Source organism: Colobus angolensis, unplaced genomic scaffold (genome assembly GCF_000951035.1).
Source record: "Colobus angolensis palliatus isolate OR3802 unplaced genomic scaffold, Cang.pa_1.0 Scaffold4, whole genome shotgun sequence".
Taxonomy (NCBI): domain Eukaryota; kingdom Metazoa; phylum Chordata; class Mammalia; order Primates; family Cercopithecidae; genus Colobus; species Colobus angolensis.
In genome coordinates, this window is record NW_012117376.1 from 6,145,919 (window position 1) to 6,171,601 (window position 25,683).

The window sequence follows — 25,683 nt, forward strand, 5'->3', positions numbered from 1 at the left end:
TTTGCCCATCCTTCCCTCCACTTTTACCCCTCACCAGGCTGTCAGTGACTCCTCAGGGATAACAGGAAGAGGGAGAGAGAGAAAGGCCAGGCCTTACTGGACTGGCAGTGATTGGGATTCTCTCTGGGCTTGAGTAATGTACAGTGCTAACTCAAGGACCCTTCTTGGGAAAATTCCTTTTGAAGATGACTCCAGACTAGTTGTCTCCGTGAGTACACCTGACCTCTGGGCAACCTGGCCTCCACTTCACTCTGCTCTGTTGGTATCCCCAGTGCAGCCTCCTTCACCCCATCAGCTGAGCCTTGAGCTTTTGCCTTAAATGAGTGTCAGAAACCAGAACATTGTTCCCCCTATTTCCAAGGCACGCATATAAAGCTCTCCAAGAGGTCCCCTCAAAGCCTTCTTCTCCTCTTGGCTTAAGGTGAGGAGGACTGTACCTCCCTTCCCCATGGGGTGGTGGTGGGCACACAGTTCACAGACAGCACTCTTTAATAAATCACCGCCCCCATCCTCGCACATTCAAATGTGACCCTTTATACCTTTGAGATGGAGGGTGAGCTAAAATTCTCACCCTCCATCTGAAGGTGGAGGTGGGAAGGGTTTTGGCCACCCCTTCCCACCTGCAGGTCTACCTGGGGGGTCCAGCATACTGCCTGCCTCCCCTCTAGAGTGAGAGGTCCTGAGGACAAGGATTTATTTGGCTCACTACTGTATTCTCAGATTCCTTTTTTTTTTTGACAGAGTCTCGCTCTGTTGCCTAGGCTGGAGTGCAGTGGCCGGATCTCAGCTCACTGCAAGCTCTGCCTCCCGGGTTTACGCCATTCTCCTGCCTCAACCTCCCAAGTAGCTGGGACTACAGGTGCCCGCCACCTCGCCTGGCTAGTTTTTTGTATTTTTTAGTAGAGACGGGGTTTCACCATGTTAGCCAGGATGGTCTCGATCTCCTGACCTCGTGATCCGCCTGTCTCAGCCTCCCAAAGTGCTGGGATTACAGGCTTGAGCCACCGCGCCCGGCCTGTATTCTCAGCTTCTTGAGCTGCACTTAACATTTCATTGGTGTGGTCGCAACATAGTGGCCCACAAAATGTCCTAATATTCGGAACCTGTGAATATGTTAGGTGATATGGCAAAGGGGAATTAAATTTGCAGGTGGAATTAAAGTTGCTAACCCTCTGACCTTGAGAAGGGGAGAATATCCTGGATTTTTTCAGGGGGTGCCCAAGGTAATCATTAGGGTCCTTATATGTAGAAGACGAGGGCAGAAGATCAGTCAGAGAGAAATTTGAAGACGCAGTGCTGCTGGCTTTGAAGATGGAAAGAGGCCACCAGCCAAGGAATGCAGCCTCTAGACGCTGCAAAAGACAAGAAAATGGATTCTCCTTTATACTCTCCAGAAAGAAATGCAGCCCTGCTAACCCCTTAATTTTAGCTCAGGGAGACTCATTTAGAACTTCCGACCTCCAGAGCTATAAGAAAATACACTAAATGCCTGTCAATTTGTTAAAGAAGTCGCAGAAAACTACTACAATTAATGCTCAATAAATGTTGGTTGCATCATGAAACTACATTGAATCAGAAGGTTGCTTAATGCATGTGGAATTTGAGCAAAGGGAGGACAAAAATCTGCAGGGCTGTGTCCTCCAGGCTCTTCTGAGTCAGTTGAACCATCCATGGACGCCCCTTTCTGCTCACCTCTATAGCCAGGTCAGCCATGCTCAGAGGTGTAGCCCATGGACAGTGCTAGATCAACAGCGCCAATTCCTCGTTTGCAAACTTCTCCCTTTCAAGTCTTCCTGTATATCACTCCCTTCTGCAATTTTGTTGTTGTTGTTTCAAAATTATAGATATAATATGTGCACCTATCATTTTTTTCTTACAATTTAGATGAATATTATATAGTATTATAAACATGAAAATAGATGTCCCCCATCTCCTAACCCTTCATTTCTGATCTTCAGAGGTAAATTACTGCTTTCTGTGGGTCCTTTAACACTTTTTTCACCTATGTAACAGCATACATTTACATAATTATTTGTGTACACACACACACAAAGTATTTTGACACAGAATAAATCACACTGTAGATGTTGTTCTACAACTTGCTTTGTTCACGTAACACTGTATCTTGGATATCTTCTTCTATTAGCACAGACAAGTTCACTTCATTCTTTTTAATGGTTGCATGCTAATCCATTGTTTGCTATCATCTGTGTAACCACTGCCATAGTGGCATTTAGGTGCCTTGGTGTACAATCTAACAGATTCTTTCTTTCAAGAATTACATTCTTTCAAGACCACATATTCGCAGGCATTTTATGACTTTCAAAGGCCCTAAGTGCTCATTTCTGGAGGTTCTACCCCATGCCACATCAAACATATTTAAATACACCCACATCCCACATCAAATATAAATTTTTGCTGTAAAAATTGAAGGGATTTTTATGATTTTGCTTTTAAAATAATTTGGCTCTGAGTAACTATTTAACCTGCAAATAGCTTTTAAGTGTAATGACATTTTTATGAATATTAAATTTAACAATTAATGAAGGTGACATAATGCTATACTTCATAGACATTTACATAAACACATTAATTTTGATTTTGCTGCTTTCTTTTTGCATTTTGAAGTCAATAGTTTCCTTTTTCATGCCTCATATTTTTCTTAGGACTTTGAGAAGCTTGTAATCCCTAGAGGAGATGACTAGAGTACCTGAGGGGTGCAATAGCTCTGTGTACACGACCCGTTCTGGATGCCTGGGTTTACTTTTGAGGTGAGTGGGTGAGAGAGCTGGGGTGTGCTCAGGACTGGCTCACCAGGGTCCCCAAGGTGGGTGTTTCCCGACGTAGCTTGAGGCAGCAGAGCAGGGTGTGAAACTGGAATGGATCATAAAGAGAAGCTGGCCACAGCTAAGGAGACTAAGGGACATCACCTGGGATTGGTCTTTCATGAAGCAACAAGGTAAGTCAGGACTTGGGGGTCCCCAAATTCCTCATGCACATATTCCAAGACTGTTGTCTCTCAGAGGCTTGATTTTATTTGTTGCTACAGGGAGAGTTTCCCTTGTTCACCTCTCAAAAAGTGGCCAAATCTTCAGGGTCTGGAGGTCTCTACCTCTGCTCTGACTGCCCTAAAATTGGAGCAGGCGATTGATTGCTGATGCAGAGCTGGTAATGGGCAAATGAGGGGTCTCCATCAGGAGGCAAATTTCCCCATCTGCATTGCTGCATGTGAAAATGTCATACTGATCAGAGCAGTAAATGCTCAGGAGGGAAGGGCAACATAATGACAGAGACAATTTGGCATCTCATTTAATTTCCTCACACAAAAAATTAACATTTTTGGAAAGACTGACTTTCTCCATGGAAATTCCTCTCCAATGTAAGCACTTGCTCAATGATGGGCTATTATAAATGCTTATGATCATGAGGATGAGATTTCTATAGCATCTGATGCTGTTATTACTTTGAATGAAATCACTGTGAGGACAATTTCAGGTCCCACAAGAAGCTCTTAGCTTTAAGAAGTCCCTGTGGATCAGAACACAATTTCCATAGCTCAGTAACACAGACAGTGAAGAATCCAGGGCAGAGTCATGGGGCAGGGGCACAGGGAGGTGGAGGGATGCTGTGTGATCGAGGAAACACAGCAATGGGTCTAGACTAAGGCTCATAACTTTTGGCTCCTGGATTATCCCATCTGGGATAGGAAGGAACTCACAATTTCAGGCACGTACAGTATTTCCCTAGTTTAATCCTAACAGACTCTGTGGGGCTCTCTGGGAGCCTCCTGCTAGGGTCCACTTGTGCCTACATATTATTTTTCTTGGCAACTATCGATGTCCATCCTGTTTCTCCTCTCCACTCCAGGTCACTATGGGATGACTTCTGATACTCACAATAGCAAACTAGTCAGTTCTTGCAGCAATATTGAAGATACCAGTGCTTCAATCAGAAGAACTGCCAACTCTAGATCAAGCTAATGCCACCCAATATCAAGGGTATCTACGCTGGTGTTTTCTCCTTGTGGGAGAGAATGCTGTGGTCTTCCATCATCATTTTTTTCTTATTAAAAATCTTCAACTTTTAATTAGACATATTGCCATCCAGTGAAAAGATCCTGCTTCCCAGTAGTCCTTGCAGCTACAAGTAGCTTTGAAAGTAAGTTCTGACCAATAGAATTGAAGTAGAAATGCAATGTGAAACTTCAAAGACATCTTAAAACAATGAAGATACACCCTTTCACTTCCTTTTCCCTTTCTCCTTACTTTGTCTGGAATGCAGGTCTGATGGTTGGAGCTCCAGCAGCCCTCCTAGACCATGAGATGGCCTTGAGAATGGAAGTCACCTACTGAGAATGACAGGGTCTTGCTCCATAATGACACCATGGAACCACCACACAAGTTTGTTTAAGCCACTTTCATTTTGGGTCTTTATATGTAGTTGAACCTTATACTGATATACACTTGTTGCTGTAAAAAGTCCTGGTTCCAAAGCTTCTAGAAACCATACAGCAAAAGCACTGTGAAGCTGTTCACTCTCCATGAAAGTCCTTTCACCCTGTACCCAGACAGGGGTTCATGAAGTTGAATGGCACTGAGCAATAGATGAGTCACTCTGCTAGGAGCTTCCCCTTCTCATATCGCCCTATGGACCACTCACCACTTTATGCATCTCACCCATTCTTTCCTTGGGGTGACTCACTTCCCAATAGGCTCCTCTGCCTCCCATCAAAATAGATCTCTAGTGAACCAGTCTCCGTATTCATTCGACTATGCTTTAATTTGGGGGTGAATACTATTCATTATAAAGCTGCAAGTTTTGCTGTACTCTTTCCCCTGTAAAATACATGTAAATCCTACCTAATTTCTGGCCTTCATTCAAGATGTTTTTCTTGGAAAGACCAGGAGAGGGTTAGACTTCTTTTTTTTTTTTTTTTTTGAGACGGAGTCTCGCTCTGTCACCCAGGCTGGAGTGCAGTGGCCAGACCTCAGCTCACTGCAAGCTCCGCCTCCCGGGTGTACGCCATTCTCCTGCCTCAGCCTCCCGAGTGGCTGGGACTACAGGCGCCTGCCACCTCGCCCGGGTAGTTTTTTGTATTTTTTTAGTAGAGACGGGGTTTCACCGTGTTAGCCAGGATGGTCGGGTTAGACTTCTTACAGGCATGCTGGTCTTCAGCTGGAATCCCAGGACACAGAGCACTCACGTCATAATGAAGGGTATGACCGCATGTGTGGCATTTTCTCCTGTTGTGATCAGACCTTGGGTTAGTAAGTGCTCCTCGGTAGTAACTGTGATAGTTAATATTTGCTCAACATGTAATTTCTCCTCCATCTTTGTGAGAGGAATATAGCTTTCCACCCCCTTGACGATGGGACTTGTTTGACCAACAGAATCTGGGTAGCAATGAGTGAGGTCAAGTGTTAAGATGAGATGCCTTAACACTTTTCTGCTTGGCTCTCTGGGAGCATTCAGCTTACATGGTGAGAACATTCTGAGCTCCAGAATAAGATACATGGGGCAGAATTTCTTCAGTTGACCTACAGACCTAGGGTCTGAAGCAAGGGCACTCCAACTAACCTACAGACCCACAGCTTGAAGATAGGTGCAACTCCAAATAAAAGTAATAAATATATATTCCTCCCTTACAATGGCTCTAGTTCCACTAGTTATACCAACCAGTGACTCCTGTTTTCAGCTACTACATTTGTGGAGGTTTGGATGTAGCAAGATTTCAGGAAAAGCTTAGCCAATACAGTGAGAAGTCTCTCTTATGCCTTATAGCAGCTCTCAAGTTCTTGGGTGGAAAGAGACCTTCAAAATCCACTGGATGTGAATTCAGACCTGTAAATAAGGACAGACCAGGCCCTAGCCATTCTCTGGCATTCTCTGTCTCTTGGTTTCTCTCTTTCCTGAATGAGAAGAGGGGTGGCTCCAAAACCCACCCAGAGAAGAGTCTCTTCCCTCTGATTTGCTGCTGTCTCCTTCCAAGACCCAGTGCCCCCATGTTCTCTCACTAGCAGTAGATTATTTTCAAACCACCCTCCAAAATGCAGCCAGAGTTGTCTTCTGAGTGTTTCCTGAGAACCTCCTGTCTGATCATGTCAGTCCCGTGCTTGCAATCCTCCAGTGTCTCTCCACAAGTATTCAGTGAAAGTTTCCATGTCTTAAGGCACAGGGCTCTTCATGATCTAGGTCTTGCCAGCTCATACTACTGTTCCCCTCACCCACCGGCCCCTCCAATTCCAGGTCTTGCCAGCTCTTACTACTGTTAGGTCTTGTCAGCTTGGTCTTGCCAGCTCTTACTATTGTCCCCCTCACTTCACCGGCCCCTCCAATTCCAGAGAGCTCCTCACACTTTCCAGAAGGCATCATTCTGCTCTCTGTCTCCACACTGGTGCATATGCCATTTCCATGGCTTGACTGCTGTTCCCTTATTTGCTGGGGTGTGACTGTCTCAAGGTGACAGTGATATGATTGATGGAAAGATGCCAACAGCCACAGGAAAAGGAAACATGTTCCTTTAATATAAAGTAGAAGATACAACTAACTACATACAGACCGATTCACAGAGCCAGGGGTACAGAAACAGGCACAGTCCAAGAGAGTGTTAGTTAGGATACAGTTTAGCAGCTGTAGCAGAGAGAACTGAATTCCTAATGCATCCTTCAAAACCCAGCTTGAGCCTCCCTAAAGCCTTCTTTGGTTTGCTCTGTGGCTCACTGCCCAAGGCCTGATTTAGAAGCCCGTTACCTGGGCTCTTCAGGGGCCTATCACATTATCGCGGCACTGGTCTAACCAGGTCCAAGAGCCGTTCTGGGATCTCCAGGAGGGCAAGTAACCAATCGTGTGCTCTGTCATTCCCCAGACAGCACCTGGCACATTGCAGGTGTTCAATGCTTACTTAGTGAGCACCTGGGCTGCTTGAGATGGGCATGGGAAAGGAAGCAGCACACTTGGCTGTTGTGTGCTGTGACCTGGATAACAGGTGCTTTCCATAGAATTGTGGAATTAGACTTGGCCTCTCTAAACTGCCTCCCTACCTCTGGGCTTCTCTCCATAATGCAGCCAAAGCGATTTTCTACTGCACAGAACTGGCCATGCCACCCTCCTTAAAACCTTCCAAGAGCCCTCACTGTTCTGAGGCCAGAGGCTAAAGCCTTCAATGTGGCTTACAAACAAAGGTTGCCATATTTAACAAATAGAAATCTAGGACACTCATTTATATTTGAATTTTAGATAAACCTCAATTCTTTTAGCATAAGTATAACTCATGCAATATTTGAGATATACTAAAAATAAACGTGTTGTTTATATGAAATTCAAACTGAGCATCTCAAATTTTATCTGGCAACCCTGTTTACTTTGTCTGTGTTCCTGCTTTTTTCTGCAACATCCTCTCTCCCTAAGCACCTGCCTCAGACCTACTAAACCTCTTTCTTCCTCTGGGCTTTTTACCACGGCACTTCTGTGAGGATTAAATGACTTCACACATGTCAGATGCTTAGAACAGTCCCTGTCCTAAGGGACTTACCTGGCTCATGGTGGAAGACGTTGAAGTTTCCCTGTGATTGTTGTTGTCCACTCCGACGGGCACACCCACCCCAGTCCCACTGCCCCACTTGGCCAGATTAACTCTCACCCATTCTATAGCAAAGTGGTGATCTCAGATTATCAGTCTCTTCTTTGGGACTCCTCATCCAACCGTTCCTTGGATGAGACTGGACATCCTTGGTGTATGCTCCCAAATGCCTTGTACTTCCCCTACTACAGCTCTTACGTCACTTGGTCATGTTTTCTTAGTCAGCTTTCCTACTAGACCATAATGCTTGCAGAGAAAGGAATCTCTATATTGCTCGTGTCTCTGCCCTCGGTGCCCTGCAGAGTGCCTGGGGAAAGAGGTGGCATTTAGTAAATACTGAATGAATTCACAGCGCCCCACAGCCCCTCTATTACTTAGGAGCTGGTTTCCTAAATAACTCAACTCTTTGTGGTCAAGGTCAAGAGAGGTTCTAACACTGCCCAGCTGAAGTGCCCATTCCACTTGGGGTGCTCAGTCCTGGTCCTGAGGAAAGAGGCAGACAAGCACAGTTTCTGTTTCAGTTCTGTCTTACCACCTGCAAACCATGTGTATGGTATCAGGCAGGTTGCTTCTCTCCCCTGAATTCTCGTGTCCTTATCTGAGATCTGGAGTCAATAAAATCCATCTGGACAGGCTTCGGGGGAGAGTTAACTATGAGGTGATGCTATGCTTGCAAAAAGACCTGGCACATAGCAGGGACTCGGCAAATGTGAGTCCCCTCTATGGGCTAACTAGGGCCTCCTTCAGAGAACATAAAAAGTTTGGAATCATGTGACCAATATCTGGTCAGTTTGCATAAGGCGGTGTATTTTGGTTTCAGATCAGAATCAGGAAACCCTACACTTTAAAGATGAGACGGGAAAAAAGGCAAAGGGAGAGAGGCCACGTCTGAAGACTTGAGAGAGAAAAAAAAGGGCCTGGAAGCAGCAGATCAATCATCAAGGTGAAAACTTAAAAGACGATTGATTTTCCTCCTTGATGTCCACGTTTCAAGGGCCTTGTTGGGCTCCTCCTGGGAAATCGACTGTGAGGCTCATCTGCCACGGAAAGACATTTCCTCTGTTTCCAATAACTCTTGGGATCCAGGCAGGGAGCAAACACCAGGGTCTCTGAAGATCAGCAGCTTGACCCCAGGGCCACCCTGGCTCTCTTTCCCCGTAGCCCAGTGTCCAGAGTGCTGCACCTGGAGTCACTGCCCTTGAATTCAACCCAGCTGCCCTGGCTGTATGGTCTTGCGAGAGTCGATTCACCTGCCTGACTGACAATTGCTAGAAAAGCTTCAGGGTCTTGATGGTCAGAGATAGATGGACAGGATGGGGAGGAGCCAGATGATAGGAATAAGGTGTGTCTTTGGAGAGCTGGGGAGGCAATGTTTTCCAGGGTGAAGTTCAAGAAACAAGCAAGGTAAGAGTAGTGGATCCAGACACGGCATGAGGAAAGAGTGGACAAGATAGAAAGGTCTGCAGTGCTTGCTAGGAGCTGGGGAAGGCACCTACATGGTGCAGCATCCAAATCTGGTTAAAAGCCCAGGGTCAAGGTTGACCTCTGTAGCTCTAACCTTGTAAGGATGGCATGAGGATTACATGTGGTAATGAATGGAAAGCCCTGCCACTCAGGGCTTGATGAATGGGCTGAGTCAGAAGGAGAATATGAATCAGACAAAGGACAAAATAATACAATCCGGTTCCTCTTCCCTGTCCACACAGCACCTGCAAGCAGAACCTAACCCTGTTTCCTAGCCCCAGGTGCCTTGTCTGTGGGCACCTCTCAGCTCAGCCTCTGGAGATGCCCTCCTGGCCCTGGGGTCTTATGTGCTCTCCCAAAGGGACTGAGCTACTGGGGAGTAGCCCACCCAGGTTCTACTTCCTTACTGCCCCTGCCCAAGTCTGAACAGGTCCATACTATTATCCCGTACACCAGATCTGGCCTCCTCTGTGACCCACCAGGTGACTCAGAAGCTCACAAGCCTGTACCCTTCTCAAAGGGCCTAATGGTGGAGGTTTACCTGGCCCTCCCCATCCCAACCCCACCTGGCCATGACCTTCATTCAAGCCTTACCACTGACCCCTATACTTGGCTGCAGCCCTCCTTACAGCCCTCCCCAACACCAGACCCTCCCTCTCCCGAGTCCATTCTTTTCATAAGCACCTGAGAAGTCTAAAACATAAGTAAAATTTTATCACTCTCCTGCCTACAGAAACAGAAACAAAGAACAAAAATATTTTTCTTTTGTTTCCCATCACCTATACAGGAATGCTTTTTGTTAGTGTGGGATTTTTGTTTTGTTTGTTTGGAGTTCTTTTGTGGACCTGGTGTACAAAGGGTCAAGTTAATCAGGGTCAAATACTCCTTGGTCTGTGGGGGACTAATGTCAGGATCTTTCTGATTGATGTGTATCCTCTTTTGTCACTATTCTTCTCCCTATTATAGGCAGCCACACACATGTGTTGTCAGGGTATCCTTGAGTTTGTATGAATCTTTGGAAAATAATAACTGTTTTCATCTGCATAAGCAATACTGTGTTAAGACCTTGACGTGTTTTTTATTTTTTCATTCACCGTGTTAATTTCTGTCCATGTTGGTGCCCATACACTTAGTTCCATCACTTCCACTGCCTTGCAAGGACACTAAACTCACCTGCAGCTCTCTCCCTGACAAATCGCACATGCCATGCATATTATTATACGTGTCCCCTTTGGATTGGTGTGAGAATTTCCATGTGGGATTGCGGGTTCATAGGGCATCCGGAGTTTTCTCTGCAATGTCACTGCACCAGTCCACACCCCACCAGCCCGAACTCCACCACCATCTGCTCCTTCATTGCCTCTCCAGCCCCATTTTCTGCCACCCCCACCTGAAGATCCCATTCACTGACATGCTCACTAATTCAATGAAGGTGAGTGTTTTTGAAACCCATCTAGCCCAATCCTCTTGTTTTACAGACTAGGACTCTAGGGCCCAGAGAGGGGACATGAGTGACCCAAGTTCCCAAAGCTTAGAAAGGCTTACGTAGAGGAGCCTCTGTCTCTTGATAAATCAAGTTTCTTTTCATGCTACTCAAAAGCCAAAGTTTTCTTCCACTTTTCAGAAGCAGAAAAGAGAGTTCCAGAGACATACAGTTACAAACTTTGGGTCACATGGAACATTAGAAGGAAAGGGGAAAATTGTAGCTCATTTGTCCCTGAAATTACCTTCTTTCCTGATGTGTAAGGGTAAGCAAGGGCTGCAGGCACCTACAGGGTAAGAAAGGGCTGGATGCTAATATCAGAGGAAGCTGGGGGATTGTGCTGCATTTGGGCTCACTTCATGTCACGCAAAGCAGCAACATCCAGGGTCAGGTGGCCCACATCACAGCACTCACCTGGCCCCAGTACCAGCCTCTGAGGCCTGGGTGATCTGATGGGCCTTTCATCAGCCTGATCTTTGTGAGGATTCAGCTAGGGATAGTACATTTAGAGCAAAGTTTGTTTCCATGTAGTTGTGAATTATCCCCACAAATCAAAGTTGGTTTGGGAAACCCAAGGCACAACTTAAGTCAGGTTAAGCTTATAAAATTGTTTGGGGACAACAGTAATAGAAACAAGCAGGCTCTTTAATACATTTAAAATGAAGTCATTGCATTTTTCATGGGGTTTTCATTTCCTGTTCCCCCTCTGCCTCCAGGGCATCAATCCCACACTGAGAAAATGTTTGGGAAGCAGAGGCTAGAGTGGAGACAAAAGTGATATTGTGGCTGGCTTCCCCAGGGTGCCTCTTCAGTCAGATCTACCCACAGGGGGCCCTACAGCTTACTTAGTGAGCACCTGGGCTGCTTGAGATGGTCATGGGAAAGGTAGCAGCACACTTGGCTGTTGTGTGCTATGACCTGGATAACAGGTGCTTTCCATAGAATTGTGGAATTAGACTTGTGCTCTCTAAACTACCTCCCTACCTCTGGGCTTACCCACACTGAGTAAAAAAGGGAATTACCCATTTGGACTCGGGACCACTGGGTGCCCACCATCTTGGATGCCTAGACTGTATCAATTTCCAGGATCTGCAAGGAGAGCCAGGGCGTTTGTCTCCTTTGGTGCCTGTTCTTCATGCAAGAGCAACCATATTCTACCTCCACACCTCCACCTCCACTTAGCTCCCCAAATCCACTCACAAGTTACAGGCAATTTAATAGGCAGATCTAATTTCACCAAGATTTCAAAGTCATCCAGTCAATGCATCCCAACTTTGCTTTTCTCTGCCTGTCCACGGCCTCCTCTTCTTCTTCCTCCTCCCAAGCTGTGCCACAGCAAAGACCTGTCAGAGAGGAGTCAGAGGTTCTGCCCTGTTTAGCTTTGGCTTGTTTCATTGGAATTCTTAATGGAAGAATGCAAAGTCTATTTATAGTCTCCAATAAAATGTAGAGGCTAATGGTTGAGAGCGTGGGCTTTGGAGCCAGGAAGCCCAGATTTTTACTAGCTGTGTGAATCTGGGCAAGTTATTTAACCTCTTGGTGCCTAGATTCCCCAGCTAACAAAATGGGAGTATTAATATATACCTACCTATTAGTAGTACTTCCCTCATAGGCTTGACTATAGGACTTAAGTGTGTTAATGCCTATGATAATACACTAAGAACATGCCTGGCTTGTGGGAAGTGTGAGGTTAAGTGTTAGCTACAATGAGGATGATTGATGAGGAGCAGGAGGATGAGCAGATACAGAAGGCAAAGAAATATGTAAATTGATTGAATTGATAAGCTCTGTACCATCTTCTCCACATTGTTCTTGGAGCTCAGAGATTCTACACATGTGCAAAAGAGCCTCCAGAGACCCAGTACTAAGCTGGCCAGAGTGAAGTAATTTCCCTGCTGAGGTTGATGATGGATAGATATTCTAGACATATTGGAGGGTGGCACTCATGAGCAGTTATCTGATATTAGACTGTTGCCAAGATGGCTGGGGCTTTGCCGTCTTAGGACAGAGAATTAGCACCCTTCACCCCACAAGGTGCTGTAGTCTCTTGCTACTCAAAGTGTGGTCCAAGGATGAAGGACATGAGTTTCCTCTGGAAGTTTCTCCAACACGCAGAACCTCAGGTCTGTCCCAGGTCTGTTTAATCAAAATCTGCATTTTAATAAGAGCCCCAAGCGATTTCTGTGCACACTAAAGTTCGAAAAGTGCTCTTGTCGTCCAAACGCAGGGGAATGGATGTGGTGACCTTCCCTTTCTGCCCCCACTGGACTGCATGAGTCACATAGGCAGGGACAGTGTCTGTTTCATTCCCCACTGTGTCCTCAGTATTCGGCTTCATTCCTATCACACAGGCAGCACTTGTAAATGCTTGGCAGTAGATGGATGCATAAGAAACTGAACAGGTGAATGAGTGAGTGCATGACAGCGGGCTCAGAAGCCCAGTGTCCTGGTTTCAGGTCCTTGGTGAATAGTGCCGGCATATCCCAGCAGAAGGCAAAATGGGTGGACTAGACAACCACCTCTGTAGCACCGAATTCACTGCCAACATTGAGCAAGACTGACTTGAGAGACGAGACTTTCAGCAGTGTGCAGCGGGGTAGAGCTAGGTCATGCAGGAACTGACCTTGTGTCTACCACATGTCCCTGCTCTCATACTCAAGTGGCCGTGGCAAAGAAGGATATCAGGTCAGTCTGACATGACTTATTCTAAATGCACCCAGGCAGACCAATAGTGAGCCTCGCATCCTTGGCTGGGCACTCACAGTCCCGTCCCTACAGACACTGGATAACCTTTTCTGGATTGAGACAATGGTGTATAGAACTTGCCCCCTATGATGATTGAAAATGTGAATGACATTTATCTGTTCCCAGACTTCCAGTCACTATCAGACTAGCATGATTCCTTAAATATGAACAAACTGTGGCTGCGTAACCACTTTTGTGAGTGTTTTAATTACCCTAGTATGTGGCTTGTCTGGGCCGATGGGCAAGGGACAAACAGGGTAGCTCAGTGTTTGATGGTGGCACCCTCTTCCTCCTCTTTTAGATTTTTTTTATCCCTACCAATCTTTATTCCAACCAGCACAGTCTAAAGATGATGCTAAAGATCTGCCCAAAGATATTAGGGGCTGTTTGTAATCACCTCAAAGCCTTAGAAGATCTATGGGCAGCTCAGAGAGACCCCCACTCTTCAGGTATTTCTTTGTCTTACTCCCAGCCAGCTGTTCCTCCTGTGATCACTCAACTACAGATCTTTAAGAATGGAGCAAAATGGGATGTGATCAAGATTTCAGGACAAACAGATCAGGGCTTGGATCCCAGCTAGTGAGGGGCAGACAGAAGGGGAGAGCGGCTGAACACAAGGGGATTCACTTGTGAAGTGAGAGTCCTCCTTTCCTCTTACCTTCCCATCCTGCTCTGCAGGTCTCCCCTGCACTGCCTTGAAGCAAACCATTCTTGCTCAGCCTTTGTCCATGTGAGCTGGTAAGGGTGGCAGACAGGGTGGTTGCCAACCCTCAATATCCATTCCCACCCTGCTTCCCTCCTTTTCAGTGGAGCCCCCATTTTGTTGGATATCCACCTTCCCTAACTTGCCTATGTGCCTTGAAGGAAGTGGACACAACCCTGAGTGGTGCATCCTGATGAGTCTAAACTAATCCCATCCCCATTGCCAATAATTGGGAATCAACTCTAGGCAGTAACCTGGAGGAACATCTGCAGGATTGCTTCTAGGAGAGATCTACCCGCTCTTAAAAGGACACCCAAATAAGAGAAGGTGTTGTCTTTTTCTCAGTGTCAACAAGTCTAGATATGATGGCTGGAAATGGCTGTAGAACTATGGGGAAAATCAGACTTCAGATGAAGCCAAGATAGCATGGATGGCAGAGAGAAAATATAAAAAGAGCCTGGGTCCTCCTCGATGCCATCTGTGGGCTTTTGAATTAATCAACCCCAGAGCTTCCCTGCCTCTGGCCTGATTGTAATACGAGGTAATAAATCTTATTGTCTGAGGTTGTAAAGTTGGGTTTGCTGCAGCCAAAAAGGAAAAAGCAAAATGTGTGATTACATGTAGACAGTCTCAGGAGGAGCTGGGATGTTTCTGTCTCCTTTGTGGTGATTGAACTAAAGAGGAACCTAGTCTTCAGTCTGAGGCTTTAGCCTCCTGTAAACACACACACATGCTTCATGGACACACATGCTTCATGAACACACACACATGCATGTCAACAGCCACCAAGAAATGGAAGCAATTATGTGAATATTCCTAAGAGGAGAACCTAGCTATGTTTCAAGCTTAAAGTACAAGGGCCCAGTTTTGTTCAGGTCAGGGAAATGAAGCACCACCAGGTGGGACTGGATGAGAACAAGCCAATTAAATTGTGACATTTATTAGTATATTGTCCTTGAGCACATGGCCTAATAGTTGCAAGTTTGTCCAGGAGAGGACTTCTGAAACCATAATTCTGTTGCTAAAACTAAAACTCCTCATTTTGATGCTAAATAGTCCTTCTATTCAGAGCCTATTATATAATTCAAGAGATAGAGCCTGATGTATAAAGTTATTGTGAAGATAAAGATGATGGAGCCAAGCCTGCCGGGTTGAGCCTTGCCCAGGCCAACCTGCTATTGTCCAGAACCCTCTCATCCACCCCTCTTCAGCCTTGCAAAAGCCACAACCTTGCACCTTGTCTCAGGTGGGGTTCTCAGGCAAACAGACTCTGAGATGGAAATTTGCATACAGGCCCTTTATTGTGCAGAGTATGGGGAGAGGGAGTGGTTTCAAGAACATCTGGAAGGGGACAAATGAGGGAAACAGGACTGGGCAGAGAGAGAGGTTGAGTTGGGATGTAGTAGTTGTAATGGAGACCTCAGAAGATCCCACAGGGAGCGCTGGAGCTGGGTGGCCCTTCAGGGTTGTCCTGGATTAAGGTAAGCGGGGTGGGCTTTTGATTCTACTCATAGACTAGTTGTAGGATGTGGGCTGTCCCCAGGGAATGTAAATAACCTGGGCCAGGCAGTACCCTTTGGGGGAAGAAGGGAAATTCTAGGGAGGGAAATGTAAGCTGTCGGCAGTTAACATTCTTGACCAGTTGGGAAGTAAGTGCCTTGGCCGTGTCCTGTAGAGGGTTCTGCGTGGTACACCCGTCTCCTACATGTCTGGTACAGACACCGGAAAGACTGAGCAGCAAGGCTGTCTTACTCCCTTCTTTTCCCAGCAACTCCCAGAATGCACATTGTAGGCACTTGTAAATATTATTGAATACATAGCCATGGACTCCAGGGACCCAACTAAGGCAAAGATATCCCCACCTCGTCTTCAGTTTACAACTCTGTTCAAATAAATCACTGTTATCTCTAGAACTAGCAAGTATTGTTTACACCCATAGATTGACTTCAAACCAGGGGAGAAAGGGTGATACAGCATTGGGAAAGTTTCTTAACTATTTCGGAAAGTAATTAAAGTTATAGCCATTACAGCTTTACTGCATAACAAGCAACATAATAATTTCAGGTGGTTAAAGGGTTAAATAAAAAGGAATTTAAACCATAAAAGAATGAGCAGAACATTCTAGGAGAATGTTTATATCAACTTGGGGTGGTTAGGCCTTTCTACACATTACTAAGCATTCAAACATTTCTAAGCAAAAACAATAAAGGAAAAGATTGATGAATTTGATACTTAAAAACAAAATCCTCACTGGGTTAAAAAACACCACAAGCAAAATTAAAAGGCAAATGAGACACTGGGGAAAATTTAATAAACATATATTTTAGACAAAAGGTTGATGTACAAGAAGAGTTCTCAGAAGTCAAAAAGGAAAAGATAAGCATCCCCATAAAAAATAGGCAATTGACATCAATAGGCAATTCACGAAAGAAAATTACAGATAGACAATACACATATGAGAAAATATTTAATCTCACTGGAAACAAAGATATGCAAATTAAATCAACAACGAGTATAGGGAATTGGACATTCTTGTACACTGCTGGTGGGAGCTTAAATCGTTATAACCTTTTCAGAGGGCAATTTGGCAATATCTAACAAAAGCCTTAAAAATGTGTATCCATACCCTTGACTCAGCAATTTTACTTTTAGGAATTTGTCTTAATGATCAAGAGGAATATATGTGCAATTATGTATGTGTAAGTATATTCAATAAAGCATTATTCATGTTAATGAAAACTAAAAATAACCTGCATATCCAAGCACAGGCAGTTGGCTAAATAAATTATGGAATATCCATAATATGGGATACTATGGAATAATTAAAACAAAGTTGTAGAAGAATATTTACTGACATAAGAGAATATAACGTATGGCTGAGTGAAAAAAGATAGGCTATAAAACAATATAGATGACACTATGAATGTGTGTGTGTATACCTAGAAATGCATTTTCCAAATGTTAACTTGATTTTTCACTTGGCAGTGGGTTACTGATTTTTATTTCCTTTGTGTTTTCCTGTGTGTGGTCCAAATTTTCTAAATTAACCAAGAATTACTTTGTATTTAGAAAGTAAAGTGCCGAAATAATGGGATTTGGCAGAATTCGCAAAAATAATGTAATTATTAGTATTATTCACATCAGGACTAGACCCTCAACTCCAAGAGAAGTCAGGCTTGGATCCATCTCACGTTTGAAGCTGAGGACTGATAGCCAGAGAGAAACTCACCTGAGTACCACAGAAGACTCCCAGCGTGAAGTAATTGTTAGTATGAGACCATCTGTTGTTTGAGGACAGGGATGAGTCCTGGGCGTCTATGCAACTAGCAAAGGACAGGCAATGAGCTGAATGAAGGTATGAATGAGCAGCATAATTAGTAAGTCTGCCTTTTAACCTCATGTCTCTCATGCAAAACTTACTGCATGGGAAAAGAAGTGCCCCACTCCTTGCTCCTGAAAGAGTCAGCAGGATGTTCTTGTCATCAGGAACACCTGACTCAGAGCAGAGACTGTGGTCCTACGAAGAAAACCTTCCACCTCAGTTTTCTCCCTCCTGTCTGTCCCTCCCTCTGGATCTTGCTAAATTTTCCCTCCAAAAACTTTCTGTCAACTTCAAGGTAGAGATGGTTGGCTGCCCTACATGATGATGTTTTGAATTACCTTGCACCCAAGGCACAACTGTATGGAACTGCTAGGACCTTAAACATAGACCATGCTTATTTAGCTTTCCTGCTGGAAGAGATGGCAACACTGTAGTTAAGCTTGGGTGGATGGATGGATGGATAGATGGGTGGCCCATCTAAAAGCAGGGGCTAGAACAGGTACTAGAAAGCACTAGAAAGTGGAAGTAGGAAAGGGCTGGAAGTGACTGAGAATGCTGACTAGTAAGAACAAAGGTATTCTCTGCTATTACTCGCCCCCACCAACCACCCAACTCCCACATGTCAGCCCATCCTCTTCTTCAGGACTGAGGGACACCCCGCTCATACATAGCCCTGGTGGCTTCCACAGCCCATGTTTATTGCATAGAGAAGCTATGAAAGTCTAGCAAACTGCCTATTTTCTTTTTTCTCTCCCCTCCTAGTCAGTAAGGTCCCCTGAAGGCAGTGATTTGGTTTCAGTCAGTTTTCCTTCAATTGCAGGTTAAAGAAAGCCCAATCCAAACTGGATGGAGTGGAAGGAAATCTATAGCTCTTACAACTCTTAAGTTCCAGGAAATAAGACTTGCCTCAGGTGCAGTTTGGTGCAGAGGCTCAAGGAATTTCACCATGCATGTCCTGGTTTCTTTTTCCATCTCTGTACTTTTGTCTTCAAGGTTGGCTCTTTTCTCAGACAGGAATGCCCCTTGTAGTAGGAAGAGGATTGTAGCAGTTCTAGCAGTCACACCCTCTTTGCTTCTAGCCTAGCCAAGGAAACATCTCAGATTCCCCAAGAAAGATTCATTGTACCTGCAGGTTCTGATCAGACCTTATGCTCCTCCCAGATTCAATCACCACAGCCAGTAGAAAGCCACAGTGATTGATTTAAGTTTAGACTAGTTAAGGGGATGGTCGTCCAGAGAGAAGCAACCAGAAGAGGAGTGAGGATGCTGAGTGGCACAAGGAACAGATGCCTCTAGCAGACCATGTCCTCTTCAATACAAGCTCCTACCACCTGGCACACAATCAGCATTGATACATGTTACTTCCACAACCCCATTCCAATAGAAAACACAGGGTGAGCTTGTCACAGAAGCCCTCGAGGACTTCATGCAGCTCAGCCAGGGCTCTGTGTCCATGTGGCTTATCCCTTAGCTCCCTCTATTTCCTTCGCTGCCTTCCTGCCAGTCTTCAGCCTGTCATGCTACAGCTACGGGCAGCTGTCAGCAGGCCAGACCATCCTCCTCATTCCAGAGCACTGGGTCGGAAATGTGTGAAATTGATGCAAACTTAGAAAACTAGGATTTGGGTTTCTCTCTCTTCCTCCCAGCATGCTTTTTGCCCAACCAGCCAGAACTGGTGGCCACCAACATACGTGCCTAAATCTGTGCCATGATAATTACCTCAGTAGCAACAATAACAGTATTCTTATTATAACTCTTATTTTAAGGACCTACAATGGACCAAGCTCTTTAAACATATCACCACATGTCTGTACAATAACCTTGCAAAGTAGTGTAACAGGGACCACTACAGGCTTTGCCTACCTGTAGGTACAAATGGGACCATATTACTAATAACTACTCAGATTTCACAGATTTGTTGTCCCCAGAAACTGGGGCATAATCTCTAGCCTCTTACAAATATTTTTGTGGGTTCCCAGGGGTCATGTCATCTTGGCTCATAGTTGCTTTTCCTTGCCTTTTCCCCTGGTTCTACCAGGCTCCATGGTCTCTACTGCTGCTATTCACCAGCACCCATGTACCTACAGTGGAACCACCAGACACTGCATTCTCTGCCACTGCACGGGAGCCTCCACTCTGCCATTCTGCATATGACTATGCCATATCTGTTAGTGAGGCCCTGATGCAGTTCTGCTTGTGTCATGATGTATTATGCAGTTGCTGAAATGGCTCCATCAATGCCCCCACTCTCACCTCCCCCCTACACTTACCACTGAACAGTGACATGACACTAGTGGGGACTAGGCTGGAAGACAAACACAAGTGTGAGAAATCATGCTATACTCAAGAATCACGACTCGCTGTCCTCCCCTTTCTTTTTCTCTTTTCCTCTTTTCATACCGCCCCACCCCTCAAATTCAGTCCTAGACTGTTTTACCAGGTCAAGACCTTTACATTTGATTCCTTGGGAGAATTTCTTCTAACTGGCTGAGAGTAGGCATTCAATAAATATATGTCAAATGGTCAGTTAGTTGGATCGTTGAATGGATAGGTGGGTGGAAGTCTGGATAAAATGCTTCATCAGTTCTTATACCAACTAGTTTCTGATGAGCCCACTCCATATATAGCTGAATTTCATTTAGACTCAAGCTAAGGTCCTTGTTAAAGTTGGTATGATTTTTCTCCATGTTACAGATTTAAAAGCTGAGGCCCATAGATGTTAAGTCACTTGTCCAAAGTCATACAGCGAACAAATAGCTAAGCTGGGATTCCAACCTAGGCTTAACTGATGTTCAAATCCTTTCCTTTTTTGTACTCCTCTGTCTTTACAGCAAGGGGTTAAGAGTTCATGAGGTGCATGACTCGTGCCATGTGCAGGAATTACAGCACTGAGGTCCCCTCTGGAGGAGAACAACGTTAGCATTGCCCACTTCTTCATCACATCCTTCAACATAGCAAATCCAGGCTAAAGAAATCCATGGAAGACCCATCCCAGCAGCTGGTTGGCCTGCTCATCACAGGGGTGGAGGATGGCAGCTGCACTGGCTGAGTCTGACTTTCCCTACGCATCAGCAGCTTCCACAGATGCACCTGAAAGGCCAGCTCTGTTCTGCAGGTCCTTCCGACCCTACGGGCTGCCACATCCTTTCCCAACTCTCTCTGGCTCAGAGGAGAAGCAGCACTTCTGGAGAGGAAGAGTCAGGCCTTTGGGGTCAGTTCCTGGCAGCCAACTCCCTTCTCTGAGAGGCAAAGTTAAACTCTCCCACTGCAGCCTCAGTCCCAGGACTCACGGGACACCAACCTGGCAATGGTGAGGGATCCTGTCCCTCTAGTGAAAGAGGGAGTCATGTTTGCCCCATGAGCTGGAGATAGCCTCAGAATTCCCAAGGCACAGCCTCCCCCTCCTAAGTGTGTGCTTTGTACCCACCGACAGGCTTCTGACCCAGCCCCTGGTTTTCCAGGGCCTCCTAAGTCCTGAATACTGCAGCTTTCTTGGCTGAGGCTTCACCTCCCATTCCCTGAGATCGCCCATGCTTCTCTCCAGGCTGGCTCTGATTCCCTGTTTTCAGCCACTGTCCGGGTCCCTCAGGCCCATTTAATACATTCTCAGCCTGATATAACCAGGAATGCCCCCTCCCTGCACCAGGCCACCTTTTTTGGTGTCAACCCACGACCAGATCAGATGAAGTGTGCAAGGTTCTGTGAGCCTAGTTTGGTTGGCTGGCCCATCTCTCAGGCCCAAGTAGAGTCTCTGCCCTAAATCACTGCCGGCAGAGTCCTCCTCTGGGCTTAAAGTGGACCGAGGCAAATGTGTGGGATTTATGTTACACGAGAGAGTTGGGAGACGTCTTTTGCAGGAGGGTAGGTAGGGGCTCCATAAACCTACAGATCTGATTCTGTAGACGAGAGCCAGACAATGCCCAGGAATAAACGCTAGGCTAGAGCCTGGCCTCTTCCCTGTAAGAATCACTAAGCAAGAGTTAGGGGTCAATTTCATGAGGTTGCATGCGTGTGCCTGTGTGCATTTTACTAGAGGCATTTCCATCAATTTTATTAATAACAGCATTTACTCAGAACTTACTCTGTGCCAGGCACTGCTCTGAGCACTGATGCATTTACATAGGTTAACTCATTTAATTCACATCACACCCTATGAGATAGAGACTATTGTTATCCTCACTTTATTCTTGAAGAAAGGAAGGCACCGGGAGATTGAGTAATATGGCCAAGATCACACAGCCAGTAACTTTGAGGCAGGTGGATCACGAGATCAGAAGATCAAGATCATCCTGGCTAACACAGTGAAACCCCGTCTCTACTAAAAATACAAAAAATAAAAATAAAAATTAGCCGGATTTGGTGGTGGGTGCCCGTAGTCCCAGCTACTCCGGAGGCTGAGGCAGGAGAATGGCATGAACCCGGGAGGCAGAGCTTGCAGTGAGCTGAGATCTCGCCACTGCACTCCAGCCTGGGCGACAGAGTGAGACTCCTTCTCAAAATAAAAAATAAAATAAAAGGTAGAACCAGTATTTCAGTCCAGATCTTTGTGAATCCCACATCTGTGCTTTGAACCTCTACTTTTATTATTAAAATATCAGAAACATGTGTGACCCAATAAAGGCTGAGAGCGTTCACATAAAGAGAAGCTTAAAAAGTAGAAAAGAACCTTCACTGGGTCAAATGCAGAGCAAGGGAGCGTTAAAGAAGTCAGCCTGGACTCCGGGACTGTGGTATTGTAGCTGCATTCTGCTGTCCAGGCTTGCCTAAGCTCTTTCATTTCCTTCTCATGAGTGGAGCAGGCCTCACAATCCCTGTTTTACAGATGAGAAGAGTGAGGCTTGGTGAGGCTCAGTAAACTTCCCATAATCACATACTAGTCTATAGCGGTCCAGAGATTCAAACCCAAGCCAACCCCATGTGACTCTCAAACTGGTGCCGGGACAGGGATGCGATTTGCTGCCCCCATGGCCTTGCCCACCATGGGCAGGGGAGGTGATGTAGGAAGGGACCCTGTGCTCCCCTTTCCAGCCCATCCTGCCTCTGCCTTGTCTCCTCCTCCTTACTCTCCTATCACCGCCTCCCCACCCCCACCACACCTATCCATCTTCACTTGCTGGGGATTAAGTTAGGAAAACAAAAATGAAATGAACACCATGCTGCCGACCCATCCCTGGAGACACCGACTTACACAGGTCTGATGCTGTTGATGATGTTCTATTGATTTCCCCTCTAATTGCTCCAGCTAGATCTATATTCATTTTCTGTCTCAAACTTCTCTTTTGTTAGTTCAATCAGCTAAATGAAGGGCCCATTTCTCTCTGTCCCTGTCCTGAAAAGCCAAAGAAGTTTCAAATGAAGAGCTCTCTTCAGAAATCGGTGAGGACAGCAGACTGAGGACAAAGAGGGTCAGAATTTGATTACCTCTTTTGAAGAGCTGGCTAAGAACAAAGTTGGAAAAGAAAGTCTCGGGAGACAGAGTCCGTTGACAAGAAGAGGAGATATTTCACCTTGAATTCACAGATCAGGAGTTCATTCATTCTACACCTTTACTGAGCACCTACCATGGACCAAACCCCATGGTAGGATCTAAAAATATTCATTGTGACCCAAATGGACACAGACCCTGCCTTCACAAAGTTGAGTGTGAGTAGGGTGGACAGATATTAATCGAATAACTTTATTGTTATGTAATTTGTGCTATGGAAATGTCTAGGTCAATATTGAGAGCCACAGGAAAAGCTTGCTGCAACCAACCCTGACAGTTCAGGTTGGAAAGCAGGCTTGGTTGCAGCAAACCACACCTTTCCCTTTGTCATTTCAGCAAGCTTTCTTTTCAGTTCCACTCACTGAAGGTATACAAAGAAGGGAGCAAAGCACTGGGGAAGCAAGCCTCCAATCTGGACAAGACTTGGTGTTTTTCTCCCGGGAGCTCACTACATAGAGGCCAGACAGAACCAGGCACATGGAACTCTGGATTGAGGCAGGCAGGGGTAGATGTTATCATAAAAGTATAGTCTGAGTGCTAGGAGGAGAAATTGGGAAGGCCGAGATGAATCTGGCATGTGCAATGTAGGAAGACTTCCCTGAAGAGGCAGCATTTGAATAGGGTCTTGAAGACTTCATCTAACCTTGACAGCCCTATTGCATCTTCTCAGTGTCCAGCATTTCGAAAACCCCTGTGGAGGATAAACCTGGCGGAGGGGCTAGCCACCTGAAATGACATTTGACTCCATGGAGATTCAGTGTCAGGAACAACGGGGGGACCAGATGCTGCAACAATTGTACCTGCTTATATAGGTCTTTGGGGGGTGGTGAGGGTGCATGCAAAATCAACCCTTTTCCTTTGTGATCTGCCTCTAGCTTTGGCCCTTTGGGTAAACCTGACACCCATGTCTGGTATTCACTCCGGAATGTTCACTACTTGCTCAAGAGGCATTTGAAACTGCTCAGTCTCCATTCTTGGTATGTGACAACACTTCATCATTCCAGTTTACCCATTGCCAGTTACTAGCCTTCACCTGGCCATTCTCCCCACCCCCCACCGCCCCCCCCAACTCTTTATTCATCAGGCTGGGTGAAGTGTACAGGGTATACAAGGACGTTAGTCAAGATACACAGATTATGCTGCAATAACAAATAACTTTCCCCAAATATCAGTGGCTTAACACAGCAAAGAATTTTATTACCCATGCAAAGTTTACAGCAAGCTCAGTGACTCTCCACGGCAATTCCCTTCTAATAAGCACCTTAGAGGTCTGGTGGGCTTCCATCCTTGACTCTGATATCTTAACACATGGTTTCCCATGTTAGCGGACAGAGCGGGACAGTCATCTGAGAGCTTATGACTGCATTTTCCCAAAAGTGACACACATAATTTCTGCTTATAATCTTGATCAGAATTAGTCACATAGCATGACCAGGAAGAAAAGAGCTAGATATTTATGAGTTCTACCCATGTTTATCACAGTTTGTCCGACCTCTGAACATTTATTTATTTATTTATTTTTATTTATATATTCTGCCTTTTTACAGACATTCTTATCGGGGGCCCCAAACTTTCAACTCATCATAGCCCAGTTTCTCATTTCTCATCCCTGTTTCTATGATCAATTCATAGCCCATGTCTCTGTCCTCACTGACATACTTCTCAGTCAGTAACTGGTAAGCTGTGATTCAAGCTCATGACTGTATATTTTGCAAAAAATCTCACGTTTTCCTCTACATTAAACCACTTCTGTTGGAAAAGCCCATGTCCTAAAAACATTTCTGCTCTTCTTGTTGGGACAACAAAGTTGAGACATATAATAAAGGTAGAATGGCTCAAGTACGGTAGTTAAGAGCTTAGTTTTTGAAGTGAGGCTCACATAAGTTCAGCTCTCAACTCTGACATTGATTATTTGGGTGACCTTGGTTAAATGACTTAACCTCCAATTTGCACATCTGTAAAATGGGAATTGTAATAGTACTAATTCAGGGTGGTTATAATGCCAAACAAGCTAATGTGTTAGCAAGGGCTCAATAAACAGTAGCTGCTATTAATATTACTATAGATTTCTAGAAGTCAATATCTAATAAAGGGTTTGATAGTGTATTTCACTATCTCAATGTTAAGATGCGAGGAGAAGAGGGAGGGGGAAGCAGAAGTACTTAGGGATCTGAGTTTTCTGCAGGCTCCAAATGAGTTCTGGGCAATTAAGCTGCTAAGAAAGCCAGGATAGTAAGGATATTTCAGGCATGCACCTCAAGAGTAATAGGGCCTGGAGGTAGGGGCCAATAAATCTCTGAGTATAAGGAAGAGGTTAGGGATATGGAGATATAACCTCCTTTTTAAATTCTGCAACTTCAAACTTGGACTGGCTCCAACATTGCTTAAATTAAATATCGTCATGCTTACATAATGCTCAGCCCAGTCCCAGGCCTATAGTTGATGCTTAATAAATAATAATAATGATCATTATGATCATTATGATTGTTATTCTACTCCAATAAGTTAGCACATTGAAGTGATAGACCATAACAAGGCAGTATCTCCAAAGATACTTGTTCTGTGAATTGTTGATCCACGTCATCACCGTGTTAGAGAACCCTCTTTCAGAGCAAAATCTTCTTTAAATAGTGTGAGTTTAAAGCTATGAAATGCATCACTTCTGACCTTGAGGAGCATAGCATCTAGCAATGGAGTTGGATATAATAGCGATGACAATGTGTGTTGAGTGCCTTGTCCTCAATACACAAATAATCCCACAAAATATCAGTAGCCTAACACAGTAAAGATTTGTTTATTACCCATGCAAAGTTTGTAGCGAGCTCAGCGGCTCTCCAGGGCAGTTCCCTTCTAATCAGCACCTTAGAAGTCTGGTAGGTTTCCATCTTTGACTCTGATATCT